This window comes from Mustela lutreola, chromosome 10 (assembly GCF_030435805.1).
Source record: "Mustela lutreola isolate mMusLut2 chromosome 10, mMusLut2.pri, whole genome shotgun sequence".
In the NCBI taxonomy this organism is placed as follows: Eukaryota; Metazoa; Chordata; class Mammalia; order Carnivora; family Mustelidae; genus Mustela; species Mustela lutreola.
The window spans coordinates 49,947,998-49,960,285 of NC_081299.1; positions in this window are offsets into that span (position 1 = coordinate 49,947,998).

The following is a 12,288-nucleotide window of genomic DNA, read 5'->3' on the forward strand; positions in this document are numbered from 1 at the left end:
CGGTCCGACAGACCAGGAAGGAAACTCCTCCCGCAAGGAAGCCTAAAGAACGCCTTTTTTTTTTTTTTTTTTTTAATTCCAGTAAAGTTAACATACAGTGTTATACTAGTTTCAAGTGTACGACACAGTGATTCAACCATTCCGTTCCTCACCCGGTGCTCATCGTGACGGGTGAACTCTTGGTTCCCTTCACCTCTTTCGCCATCCCCCAGCCCGTCACCCCTCTGGGAACCACTGGCTTGTTGGCCAGGAATTTTATAGATTAACTTGAAGAGAGGAGTGAAAGGTGCTGAGTGGAGAAGGTCAGCAAGAGACAGGACAGAACGGTGGCGAACGGTGGCTGGGGCTGTGGGGCCTGTGAAAGAGCGGCCAGGTCAGAGATAGTAATAAGGCTGTTAATAGCTACTGGGTATTGAGCTCTTTAATGGGATTTATCCCATTAAGTTTCATATTTTCTCTCTTATTACTGCAGCTCAAAAAGGTAGAGTCGGTCCTCAAAACACATTCCCGACCAAAGTGAATAGAGCAATTTCACACACACATGGCTTGGGGTTTAAGTTTGATGGAATCAGTCATTTTACCTTTCGGTGAGGACTCCGGCCAATAGTATGCACTTTGGTCTTCATTATTCAGAGTTAAGAAAATGGAATTTAAGTCATTCAATGACTCTTATCGACAGGCCATATGTAGCATATAGATAATAGGGCTTGGGGTGAAGACAATGGAGAGGTCAAAGGCACAGACTCAGGTACAGGACTGCCTGGGCTGAATCTTGGCTGTGCATCGTATTACCTCTGTGATGTTGGCAAGTGCCTCAGTTTCCCTATTGGTAAGGTGGGAATAATAAAAACAGCCCCTACCTTCCTCCTAGGACTGTGCTGGATATTTGTTGCGTTGCTGTTCATAAAGGGGTCAGTGGTGTGTCCTGGTACATCATAAATGCTGTGTGAGTGCTGTAACTGAGCAATAGATAAGTGGTTCCAAAATATCGTTCCAAAATATGGCATTCTTTCGGTGCCTTGATGGCATAAGCCTTCTTCTTATGATTTCCAGACCTCTATTTGAATAAACTCTGAAAAAACTTTCATTCCACATCTGCCTCAATGAAGCAGGAAGAGGGAGCTTAAAAAATATAGTTGTCGGTTTGAGGACAGGCACACTGGGTTTACATCTTGACATTTGGGGCCTCAGTTTTTCTGTTTGTAAAACGGGAATAAGGAGAGTACCTACCTTACGAGATCATGAAGAAGATCATGAATTAATGTATGTAGAACACCTGACACAGTATCAACCAGATGACAGCTATTATCATTTGCAACCCTGGGCTGGTGCATCCTTAAGAAGAATGCTGATACCTGGGAAGAAAACACATGGTGGAAAGAAGCTCGGGTTTGAAACCAGAGGACTCATGTGTGAATCCACCATTTATTGGCTGTATGATATTAGTAAGTTATTACACCTCTCTCTGAGTCACTTGAGAGAAAGGCCCAAATGGCTCAGTGAATACAGATGAGGTTGTGCTGGCAAGCACAATTCCAAGCATTGGGCAATAGGCTCGATTGAATAGAACCCAGCTAGAGGGTCCCACCTGGCTCTGGTTCTTATTTCCCTCAATAGTGCTACTGCCAGGGAAATCCACTCTCTTCAGACAGAGAAGGTTGGCCAAAGGAAGTGGTACTAGTCATCATTTTAACCTCTCCAGTTCTGGCTCTTTGGTAGAAGAACATGGCTACATTAGAGCAGTCTTGTTGACATTTAGGGAGATACAGGGCCTCCCTTGACCTCAGAGGAATGAACTAATTTCTATTCCTCTCTGAAACACCTAAGCCTATATTCAACGTTTGCTTTCCATCGATCACACTCAGTTTGGATTTCAAGTTCATTACAGGGAGCCCTACCTAGTAAAACAAATAAAAAGTACATTTATTTATACTGTCGTGTATAAAATTTTTTTATTATGGAAAAATACCATGTATGTACAGAATAGAATTGATTAATGAATTCCCATTACACCTCCTACTCATCACTTACAATTAACCCCTATGCCCACTGTACCCCACCCACTTCCTGGCCATCTCCAGATTGTTTTGAAGCAAATCTCAGGCGTCCTATACTTTATCCGTGACTTTTCAGAATACATCTCTAAAAGACAAAGACTTTTATTAAACATATTCAAAGTACTATTTCATACCCCAAAATATTAACAATAATTCCTGAATATCACAAATAACCAAATGACTTGGTGTTCAAGTATTCCCAACCATCATATGATTTTTTTTAATAGCTTTCCACCTAAGAATCCAAATAAAGTTCATATACTAACTGATCTTTATGTATCCTAAGCCTTTAAATCTATAGGGTCCCCTTCCTTCTCTTTTATTTTCGTTGCAATTATTTGCGAAGAAACTGGGCTCTATGTCCTAAAGAGTTATTCAAGCTCAGTTTTGTGAATTGCATCCCTGTGGCCTAAGTCCTGTTCTGCCATTAAACTGGAACCATATTCCTGACCTTGGGAGTTGACCCATGGCATGTAATCCCAAAACTGCGCTCACACACTATCATGGGAAGGACCAAGGAATTCACCTTGTGTTTGTGCCCTGACTCTGGAAGCTGGAAGCAAAATAACAGAACCAAAGTGGAAGAGGTTTTGGGAGCTGTTCACCAACTCCACCCCTAGCTGGCTTTTTTTGCTTCCAGGAACCATGGGGTCAAGGGAGCGTCTACTCAAATGACGAAGAGTGCTATCTCCTTTACTACCTACTGCAGACAACAGCAGCAGCAGCAACAACAACAACGACAAATCCCCCCCCACCCACCCACACACACACAAAAGGAAAGCCAGCTTCCACTTTAAAAGAGAGCAAGATGAATAATTCTGGTCAGTAAAAAGTCTTCTGATCAGATAAAACTCTTTCTGCTCTTGCCTCCTTATTCAATAGGCATCCTCTTCCCTTATGAATACATGGCTTTGGGGGGCAAAAGAAAGTCCAGGGCAGGAAAAAAGAGCTTCCCCATCAAGCTCTATGGAGCAACTGTGGAGGCCATAAGATCACTTCATCTAGCTCATCTGCTACTTCCACATCCACTTTCATGGACCCTAAACACTGCCCTGAGCCACATTCCTTCCACAGAAATATAAAATCTCATTCAAAACAAACCATACCAACATTATGGAGTACCTCCCATGTGCCAGAACTTGGGGCTGGCAAAGGAGATGGATCTGAGATCATTCCAGAAGAGTATAGCATCTAGCAGGGAAAACAGACATGCAAACCAAATCATTGCCCCATGGCTTAGTAAAAACCAGGAAGACATCCTGGGCCAGATAATTTGGGGACCAACTACGCCCAAGGGAGAGAGAGCCACAGGGAGGAGATGCACCATCTAGGACTTCAAGGATGAGGAAGAGTTCTAGAGACTGGCGAGAAGACACAAATATCAATAGTCATGATAGTAATAATAACAGCTAGTAGGTACCGAGTGAGCCCTTCACAACTCACATTATTCTAAGCACTTTATAGGCATGAGCACATATAATCCAACCCCAAAGAGAAGTACTTGTTATTTCCATTTCGCAGATGAGGATATTGAGGCACAGGGAGTTTCCAGTAATTTTCCTTATTACTCATATTAATAACCACCTGTGTGGGGCCCTAACAGTCAGGGGCGTAAGGGGTAGATACATTTCTAAATCACAATCTGTCTGACTATAAGTCTGATTCACTGTCCTCTTCCGAGTGCCTGGAATAGTGCGAGGCACCTGAAAGTCACTTCGTACTGTCAGAGGATGAGCCACGGTTGTGTCAGCTTTAATTTGCCCTTCCAGATCTACTCTCTCCCACCTTCTCGAAGATGTTCTGTGCTCAGAAGGCTGACCTGTGTGGACCATGTCAACGGGCTTCCTTGGCCTGGGGTTATCAGCTGAGATCAGCCCATCAGAAGCCGTGGCAGTAGATTATCGGGAAGAAGTGATGGCAGAGTATTTACTTCCCTGGCTCCCTCCCCAGGTCCTCTCTGACTGGTGATGTACCTCAACAGGAGGTCACAGTCCCTCTCAACATGGCTCTCGAGACCTTAATTTCTCCTTCTGTGTTCTGATTAAGAGCTCCCTCCCTTAACCCCTTTAGACACAAGGATAGTAAGAGCTTTGGGTTACTGCTCTGTCCTTTGTCATTTCTCTACATCTTACCCACGCCTTTGTAAATAGCCTCTTTACTAAACCCCTCTCAAATAATTTCAAGTTGAATGTACCATCTGTTTCCCACTGGACCCCTGGCTGATAGAGTGGTCATGCCAGCACAGGCTTCTGGAATCTTCTTTTTCCTCAAATTCCAGCAGAGCCTCAGATTTATTCACCTGATGGATGTCAAAGCCATAAATTTTCCCATCTTAGTTTATCCCAGATTCAGATGGCTAGACTCAACCTTCAAAGGTCGCTGAAGTCCATTTCCCTGCCTCCAGCTAGGAATCCCACCTCCCCACTGCTCCTGTCAGAGGGAAGTATATCTTACTTTGAAGATCTCCAGGTAAGGAGATACCATAACTCATTTTATTGTCTTCATACTCCCAGCCTGATAAATCTCTCTCCTGTCTAACACGAACCCCTCCTGTTACAGGTGAAGCCTATTTCCTTTGTCTGCTCCCCGGCAAGAATTGAACAAAAGATCCTTCATTCTTTGAAAATAGGCATTAAATCGTCTTTACCCTCCTTGAGTTCCAAAGTGCAGATCAATGAAAGCAGATCATCTGCCCATGCAAGTCTCGGGTCATCAGCCTAGATGTTCTAGGAAAACACTTCACTATAAGCAACTTTTACAAAGATAAGTTCTAAAAGTTTTGTCAAGGGAGGGGAGGGAAGATGGAGTCCCAGCGTCTGCTGAAAGACCACTGACAGGGTTCCTGACAGAAGTGACAAGGAATTCTTCGTCTTCTTTGATATGCTTATCCACTTGGCCATTTTCCCCTGCCTGTTATCCTGACCCTGAATTCTGGAGGGTGCTGAGTTGCTGGTAGTTATGGGCTCTGACAGAGCAGCTGCTTTGTAAACAGAAATCCGCTGTTAGCCTTCAGGCCTCTACTGCTTCCCTCCGTCAGTCTCCACCCAGCTGGGCTTTCCCTGCACTTGAACTGGGCCAGCTGGGAACCCGGATCAGCAAGACACCCCAAAATCTGATAAACCCCAAAGCCCAAAGACCATGGTTTTAAAATAAATTTTACTAACTGAACTGAACCCACAAAGACATAAATGATGGATCTATTGGTCCTTACTTATTCCTATTTCAATTAGATGCCCAGCCGTGAAACCGTAACGTCAATGTGGAAGTGGATGCTTGACTTTTGTCATCCCATGTCATCATTCCATTCTCCCAGTGACCCAGCAAGATAGGTGTGATTAGTCCCATTTAGTAAGTGATGAAATGATAAGCCCCAGAAAGATTAAAATCACCCAGTTAGTGAACATGAACCACAAGCATTCATCTCTCAGCCCTGAAACCGGAGTCAAATCAATTTAGACAAAGACAAGTGCCAGCAACAAATACTGTGGAATGGTTACACCCCAACAGTGCTCTTACTTGGGACTTGTGGGTGACTCACAGCCCTTAACTTTTTTTCAAAATAGTCAAAGAGAGCTCTGAATGATTTTAGCCCCCTTTGAGTATGCTAAATTCTTTTTAACAAGTCTTGTTCTTCAGAGTGGGCAGTTAATACAGGAACCATGAAGGAAGCCATTGGTTTCCCTGAGCACCATTTCTGGGTAGCTGGGGTCTGCAGCGGGCGGAGTGGGGAGCTGGTCTCCTGAGGACATGCAGCACCACTACAAGGCTGAATGGAGTCCTAATCCTCACAGGAGCCGTAGAAGTTAAGTCAGGGTGAATCCTCAGTCAAATGGCACAGAAAGCTGGGTGTTTGCCAATGCACAGCAAGAGGGAGTCAGAGAGTCACATTCTGTGGCCCACTGTCCCTTGAGTGACCCAGCCTTGTGTTCTCCTGGGATGGGAAACACACAGGATCTGGATCCAGTTCAGAGACAAGGGGGAGTGCATCTCTACCAGGCTCAGCAGCTTTGGGCTTGAGTCTCTCCTCTGATTGCCTCAGATGCGGACTCATCTTCACCATCCCACCTTTGAACCTCAGCACCCCTCATTTGTGAAGTAGGGGTTTCGCAAAAGTGAGAAAAGTTTTTGATAAACAAAGGAAGACCATAAAGTGTTGACCACTGGATTTTAAGGGCTATGATAAATGGAGCATAAAGTGGTGTCACTGTTTGGGGGAAGGACACCGTTAGGGTCCTCGTTCCCTCCCCCTCCCATCTAATGACACAGCTCAGTCCAAAAAAACCAAGAACAAGTGCCCTGTTCTTTGTTATTTCTGGCTCACTTCTACTGAGATATTAACTGGCCAAGCCCAGTTAATATCCATTAAGTCCCTTCAGAAAGTGGGCATCTCCATTGCTTCCAGACCAACCTGGTCCTGGGGCTCCTGGCTTAGACTTCAGAGCTGGGATGCACAGAGTCCAGGCCCCTCTGCACCACAGGTAGAACTTCACCCATCTTACAGTTCTGTGCAAAACACCCAAGTGTAATAGAACAAAAGGTTACCTTGGCCCTTCCACCTCCTCACCTTCCTGCCTTACTGCATCTTACTGAAAGTGGATTCCCAGTAATTAGTTGAATGGAGGGCTTTTTCCTGGATCCTTACCAAGTTGTTACTTGGCCTCAAAGCACAAAAGATAGTAATGACGCTCTGAGGGAAAGGAGCTCAGATCATGGAGGCTCTGCTAGCTTCTTGGAATGAGCGAATCTAAACTCCCTTATTTCCAGATCTGATGTAATAATGAGAGAAAACTTCAAATTATTATTTCTATAAATTAGCCGGCATTCGTGAAGACCAAAAGGCCAAGCACTGTGCTATGGGCTTAATTTGCAACTATTATCTCATTGGAATTGAAGATAATAAAATAAAGAGATCCCACGTGGGGTGCCTGGGTGGCTCAGTGGGTTAAGCCTCTGCCTTCGGCTCAGGTCATGATCTCAGTTCCTGGGATCGAGCCCCACATTAGGCTTTCTGCACAGTGAGGAGCCTGCTTCTCTCCTCTCTCTGACCGACTTTCTGCCTACTTGTGATCTCTGTCTGTTGAATAAATAAATAAAAACCTTTTTTTTTATAAAGATTTTATTTATTTGTCAGAGAGAGAGAGAGAGAGGGAGAGAGAGCGAGCACAGGCAGACAGAATGGCAGGCAGAGGCAGAGGGAGAAGCAGGCTCCCTGCCGAGCAAGGAGCCCGATGTGGGACTCAATTGACCTGAGCCGAAGGCAGTTGCTTAACCAACTGAGCCACCCAGGCGTCCCAATAAATAAAAATCTTTAAAAAACAAAGAGATCCCACAGAAGTATCAATGACAAGCTCCCATCTTGTCCCTTGGGGCCAATCATTTCTTGTCACTTCCCTTAGCCCCCAAAGAAACATCCATGGTTTATGCTGGAAGTGAACTGTTTGCTCTGAACAGGGCCCATTATCAAAGCCAAGACTTCAAAGCTCAAAGAGCACCATCCCTATTGTCTGACTTAACTAATTTGTATAGACTTTTGAAGAGACTGAACTATCTCCCTCCCTTGTCCCAGGAAGAAATAGTCAATGGGCTCTGGGAAGGGAGAGGCAGAAACAATGTTAGAAGAGAGAGTAGTGGTGATGAGAGTTTGTCCCCCTTGTCCTGTTGGGGAGGGGGAGAAGGAACATAAACACAAGAAAGTCCTAAGGGAAGGGGGAGATAAATTTGAATGTGGCACCCCCAGGCTTCCCTGCAGGAGACACAGACACAGGGACAGTAGTCCCCTGGGCCATCTACAAGAAATCGCCTTCTGGGCCAAAAAGGAGGCACAACAAGAGATGCCCATGAAGGGGCCGTGGGCGTGAGGGAGCAAAAGGTGTCCTCCATGAGAATCACTCATGCAGGGGCTTCCCAGGAACCAGAGGTGCCCCTGAACAGAGCAATCCCTAGTCAGCATCTATGATGGGAGGTGAGACCATGGGGACAGCTGCATCTCTGGCAATGTAAGAACAGAACAAGACACAGGAGAGACCGGAACTTGTCCCCCTTTACCCATTTTGCCCCACTGTAGTGGCCCCAGGGCCCCCTGGCATTGGCACAGACTCCAGAGCAGGGGAGAGAAGAAACAAGAAATGGTTTAGTTTGGTGGTTGTTTTTTTTTTTTTTTAATATTTCATCATTTATTTATTTGAGAGAGGGCACGAGCGGAGAGGGAGAAGCAGACTCCCCACTGAGCAGAGAGTCTGATAGTCTGAGGCAGGGCTTGATCCTGGGTCTCCAGGATTATGACCTGAGCCAAAGGCAGATGCTTAACTGACTGAGCCACCCAGGTACCCCCAGAAATGGTTTTAAACTGGACATGAATCTAATAATTGTAAATGTGAGACAAATCACTGGCTGGCCTGGATTTACCCAAAGGTGCTCAAATTGAGTTGCCTGAAGAGAGCTTGGAAGTTAAGAATCTGAAATAAGTTAACATTTTGTACACACCTGAATGAGGTCTGGGACATCGCAGAACCTTCCAGCTACTAGGAAGCATGAGTCTAGGGAGCTCCAACCCTGAACATGGAGGCTGACTAACTTGGCAGGATGGGAGAAGAGAAAACCCCCAAACTTCTCCTTGTTTCAGCTTTCCTGTAGCAGCAAGGACAAACCACGGATTGTATCTGAGTGAACTGTCCTGTAAAAATAACAAAGATAATAGCAACAATTATTATCAAAATTGAGAACAATGTGCCAGTCACTTACCAGTGTTATTTTATTGACCTGATACAAACACTGCCCACATTGCACGGGAGGTGGTGGTCTGTGTGGCTCAGGTGGGAGCAGGAGTTCTGCCATGCACTTGTTCTTTCCTGGTAAAGCCTCGTTGCTCATGGTCCCCATCAGCTAAAGAGAGGAGAAAAGGTCACGGCTGGACACCAGTGTGTGTGGGTAAAAGATTCCTAATGTGAGTACGGCCCCATCTCCTTACTCTGCCCATCTGACAAACAGAACCCTGAACTCTGGCTCCCCGTTGAAACAGAGCACACCAAGGGCCGGGGGCAGGCACAGCAAGCTAGGGTACTTACTAAGGTACAAAACTGAAGAGGCCAAAACATTCAGTCATGAAGATAAGTAATACTTCAGTGCAAATACATTTTAAATAAAAATGAATACAAAAATAGTCACAATGAACAAAATATCAGTTTTTTTAATGAAGACAGAGTCAGTATTCCTGATTTTTCTTTTTGCTTCAGGCTTCAGTATGGCTCAGCATATCATTTTTACTGATGTTAAAAAGAAGAAAGAAAACTATATTCACAGGCTGCATGATTGTCTATGAGGTAAATCCAGAGAATCCACCAAAAAATGGCCTACAACAAATTTGTTATAAATATAAATATAAATCTGCTAAAACAAAATACCATAGGCTAGGTGGCTGAATAACAGAAATTTATTTCTCACAGTTCTAGAGGCTAAGAAGTCCATAATCAAGGTACCAGCAAGGTCAGTTTCATTCTGAGGACTCTCATCTTGGCTTGTAGGCAGCCACCTTCTCTCTATGTGCACACATGACTTCTTCTTTGTGCAGCCTTGAGAGAGAGAGAGAAGAAGAAGAAGATCTCTGGTGTCTTTTATTGTTATCAGAACACCAGTCCCATCATGATAGCCCCAATCTCATGACCTCATTTAACCCTAATCACTGCCCAAACGCCCCATCTCCAAACACCATCACATCGGGAATTAGGGCTTCAACATATGAACTGGAGTGGGGGTTGGGGGGAGAGACAAACATTCGGTCCATAAGAGCAAGGTCGCAGGATATATGATCAATATATAAAAATCAATTATATTTCTATGGAATAGTAATGAACAATTAGAATTCAGTTTTTAAAGTACCATTTACAATAGTAATTCCCCAAAATAACTTAGATATAAATCTAATCAAATATGTTCAGAATCTATATGCTGAAAACTAAAAAACACTGGTGAAGAGATTAGATAAAATCTAAATGCAAAGGGACAGCATGCGGTTGGGCGGAAAGACTCAATGTTGTTGAAATATTAAATCTCTTCATATTGATCTATAGAGTCAATTCGATCTCAACAAAAATCCCAGCACAATGTTTTGTAGATAGCAACAAACTGATTTCAGATTTTTTCATGGAAAGGCAATCTGGCTAGAAAAGGTAAAACAGTTTTGAAAGGGAGACAAATAGAAGGTTCCACACTATGTGATTTCAAGGCTATGAAGCTACAGTAAAAAAGACAGCACAGTATTGGCAAAAGAATAGATACATAGATCAATGGAACAGAACACAGTCTAGAAGTAGATTCATACAAGTACAGTGAGCTGATTTTTGACAACAGTGTAGAAGCAACACAGTGAAGAAAGTATAGTCTTTCCACACATGATGCTAGAAGACTGAACATCCACATGCAAAAAATGAGAAGAGGGAGAACAACCTCAATATCTACTTCACACTTTGTACAAAATTTAAGTCAAAATGAAGTAAAACTAAATGTACAACCTAAATTTATAAAAATTCAGAATAAGATATACTAGAAACTCTTTGCAACCTTGAATTTTGTGGAGAGTTCTAAAATACAGAAGCAAAAGCATGATCCATGGAAAAAAATATATTCATCTTCATTAAAATTAAAATTAAAGTATTTTGCTTATCAAAATACACTGTTAAGAGAAGGAAAAGTAAGGCCACAGACTGGGAAAAATATTTTTTTATTTACTAATTTTTTTATATTTTGTTAAATTTATTGTACACAGAGAGAGAGAGAGAGAACATGGGCAGTGGGCAGTGAGGGAGAGGGAGATGGAGAGGATCTCAAGCAGACTCCCTGCTGAGTATGGAGCCCATCCATGATCGTGACCTGAGCCGAAATCAAGAGTCAGATGCTCAACCAACTGAGCCACCCAGAAGGCCCAGTGTGGGGAAAGGGTGGAGGGAGGTGGGGAACATATTTTTAAAGCATATATCTGACAAGGAACTTATGACCAAAATATATAAACAACTTTCAAAAATCAACAATAATAAAGCAAACGACCCAATTAAAAATAGGCAAAAGATTTGAACAGGCATTTCATCAACAAAGAAAAGTTAATTTTACTATATGTAAATTTAAAATAAATTTTTAAAAAACTTAAGGGATTTAGCTAGCCCATATTCACATAACATATGTGAGCTTTGAATATGTATGTTAGCAAATAAAAAAGGATGAAATCAGTGGACTAAGGATCCAACTCAATAACTAGTATTAAACCACTAAATTATGCCCAAAGAAAGTAGAAAGAAGGGAAAGATAAACAGAAAGAAAAATCATGAAAGACAAAGCAAACGTGCAATAGATGTCAACACAACTGTAAATTGGCACTTTGAAACGAATATTAAAATTGAATACTGTAAAGAGAATGACTCATAAAAGGGGAACTTAGATATACATCTAAGCAATGTCAGGGATGAAAAAGGGGTATGACTATAAAATAATCATTAAAAAATAATATAATAAGAGGGGGTGCCTGGGTGGCTCAGTTGGTTAAGCAACTGCCTTCGGCTCAGGTCATGATCCTGGAGTCCCGGTATCAAGTCCCTCCTCAGGCTCCCAGCTCCCTGAGGAGTCTGCTGCTCCCTCTGACCTTCTCCCCTCTCATGCTATGTCTCATTTTCTCTCTCTCAAATAAATAAAACCTTAAAAAAATAATAAGAGAAATTCATTGAATAGTTTTATCCCAATGACTAAAATATATTAGCCAAATGGATGTTGGACCAATTCCTTAAAAATCCTATCATTAGAAGAAATTGAAATCTGAACCGTCCTATCAAAATGAAAGATATCAAAACCTTCCCAAGAAAACTCTTGGCCCTAATGTCTCCAACAGTGACTTCTGTTAAACATGTAAGGAAGAAAGGATGCTAATAGTTCATAACTCTTTTAGAAAATAGAAAAAGAGAAATCCATCTAACTATTTCACTTTGATAACAAACCTGACAAGGATATTATGGAAGAAAAAAAGTTACAGGTGATTTTCACACATGAACAAAGATGCAAAAACTTTAAACAAAACCTTAACATAGACTCCAGCCTGAAAGTAAAAAGATATACAGTACAACTGGTCTGGTTTTATTCCCATAAGGCAAGGTTAACTTAGCATCTCAAAATCAAAGTAATTTACCTTATGAACAGAATAAAGGAGGTTTGGTTGGGATAAATCATTGAGCTACAGATTTTTATTTTGTGC